At 56.6% G+C, this 2620-nt stretch overlaps 1 non-coding gene across 1 annotated transcript; it reads left to right on the plus strand.

The window, feature by feature from the left end:
• Positions 1–2048: 2048 nt before the first annotated feature.
• Positions 2049–2136, plus strand: TRNAS-GCU (transfer RNA serine (anticodon GCU)). The gene has a single exon. It is a non-coding gene; the product is annotated as a tRNA-Ser (tRNA).
• Positions 2137–2620: the final 484 nt, after the last annotated feature.

Raw genomic sequence — 2620 nt, forward strand, 5'->3', positions numbered from 1 at the left:
CCCTCCTGTGCCACCAGCCACTGCCCCTCGCCTGCACCCCCCTCACCCCTAACCCCTCCACCCCCTCCTGTGCACCAGCCACTGCCCCTCTCCTGAACCCCCTTCACCCCTAACCTCTGCACCCCCTCCTGTGCCACCAGCCACTGACCTTCTCCTGCACCCCCTTCACCCCTAACCCCTGCGCCCCAACCCTGCCCCTCTTCTCACCCCCTTCACCCTAATCCCTCCACCCCCTCCTGTGCCACCAGCCACTGCCATCTCCTGCACCCACTTCACCCCTAATCCTGCACCCCTTCCTGTGCCACCAGCCACTGCCCCCTCCTGAATTCCCTTCGCCCCTAACCCTGCACCCCCTCCTGTGCCACCAGCCACTGCCCCTCTCCTGCACCCCCTTCACCCCAACCCCTTCCCCCGCTCTTTTGTCCCCAACCCCTGCGCCCCCTCCTGCACCCACGTGCGGACAGTGATCTGTGTGCATGGAGCAGCTAGCATTGCTCCTCCCTAGGATGCTGCTCCTCCGGGTACCCCTAGGGGCTGTGGGGGTGGGGAGATGAGAAGTGACGTCATCCGAGCTCCCTGCATCCAGGTCACTTTCCTCAGCTGGGCTGCATAAGGGGAGGGCAGAGAGCAGCAGCTTCTGATGCTCCCCTCACAGCACAGCCCAGGTGGGGAAAGTGACCAGGACGCATGGAGCACATAGTGTTGCTCCTCACTCCCCCCAACCCTCTATGGGCCCATGGAGGAGCATTGGGGCAGGGGAGAGCAGTGAGCACCTTTGCACTGCCACACGGTGCCCTTTGACCCCCTGGAGCCTTGGGTGGCTGCTGGGGGCCCCACCCCTAGTGCCGGCCAGGCTCCCCAGCACAAGCAGCAGAAAACACAGGGAGACTGGCCCCACACTGAGCAGCGGTAGCCTAGGCGGCACGTAATGGAGGTCGGGGGGGGCTCAGTCTCCCCAAACCTTGCATCACCAAGGGGACAGTGGGGCCCATGACTGGGACCCCGGCCAAATTAGGCCACCCTGCAAAAGTCTCCCCTATGTCAGCCCCAGGGCTGGAGGAGCTCCCACTCCCTGCTACGGCCCAGGGGCTGCAGCAGGGGTAGGGAGCTTCTCTGGTCTCAGGGCCGCAGCGGGGCAGGGGTAAAGGAGTGACAGGGTGGGGCTGGTGGGGGAAGGGGTGGAACAGAGGTGATAGTGGATGGGGCTATGGGTGGAAGGGGGCAGAGCCACAGACAGAAGGGGGTGCATGGTTCTGGTGCTGGGGCCCCCACACTTGTTCTCCCTTTCCCTGGGCTTTGGCATCACTAGCCCCTGCTTAGCGAGTAGGGTTCAGTGGTCCCCATAATGTGGGGTATGACTCCTAGGGAGACACAAAGGAACATTCATGGGGGCACCTCAGGGCCTGAGTCAGCCCCCATGGAGGGCAGGGAGGAAGCACCACTCAGCCCCACTCTGTCCCAGCTCTTCCCCAACCCCACCCTCAGTCTGGGCCTCTGGCTCCCAGCCCAGCGATGACCCCCTTGCCCCTGTCCGCATCCCTCTCCCCAGCAAGCAACAGCCCCACTCCCAGCCCTGCTTCTCGACCGTGGCTTCCGAGGGGCCACAGCCATGGCTAAGAGGGCACAATGTGAAATATTTGGGGACCACTGTTTTAGCGTGATGTCCTCAATCCTTCTCTGCAGTCCAATAAAAGCTATTCCTCACCCATCTACCCCTCCATCAGGATGGACTAGGTCTGTTCTGCTGCCCTTCACTCATACAGGAAGGAGAATAACATTTTATTCCACTCAATCCTAAAGTGATTTGTAACCCAAGACCATCCCAAACTGGTCATTTTGGGGAAGCGGCCCCATCATGCTGCATAGCTAGGCAGAGTAGGTGTGTCTATGCAAACACGGTCTGTTCCTGAAGTCTTTCCCCAGCTCCTCACTAGATGTGAGGGGGGAGCTCATTCAGACCCTGCTTACGCTTAGTATTTAAAAACTTCTTCGTGTCCCTATCTCTGTCGGCCTTAGATTTCTCCTCCTGTCACTTTTCTTACAGCTCTGATGAGGTGGCCCAGTGGTTAAGGTGATGGACTGCTAATCCATTGTGCTCTGCATGCATGGGTTCAAATCCCATTCTCACTGGATGCATTTAGTCTTGACTCTTCCTTTATAGAGCCATCTCCCCACTTGGTACAATAACAGACACAACAATTTTGCTTCTTGCAAACAAAAACCTTCTCAGAAACTCCAACACCCCCCCCCCCCCGGCTTTAAATAAAATGTCTAAATCCCAGATTTCTAAAAAATGTCTCTAGTTCTGTATTTCGTAGTTTTTATCTTAAAAGCTAATGTTTCCTCAAGCTGAATAAGGCAACGCTTCAAAGGAAAATGTTAGAAATGGTAGGGGAGAAATAGGAAAGGAAAAAGCCCCTTTTCTCAGGAGATACAAACTCGACTCCCTCCTGTCTCTATCACCAGTGGATTTTGCCTCCCTCCTTCTGAGGTGTAAATAAAATAAAGAGGAGACAAGTGGTTTGGCACAAACAAAGGTAAGTGTAGTCAGGGTAAAGGTACAGAAAGCTGGGGGAACAGGGGAAAATGCAAACTTAATGAATACAATGAAACAGTGACT

Source organism: Gopherus flavomarginatus, chromosome 8, assembly GCF_025201925.1.
Source record: "Gopherus flavomarginatus isolate rGopFla2 chromosome 8, rGopFla2.mat.asm, whole genome shotgun sequence".
NCBI classification, from domain to species: Eukaryota; Metazoa; Chordata; order Testudines; family Testudinidae; genus Gopherus; species Gopherus flavomarginatus.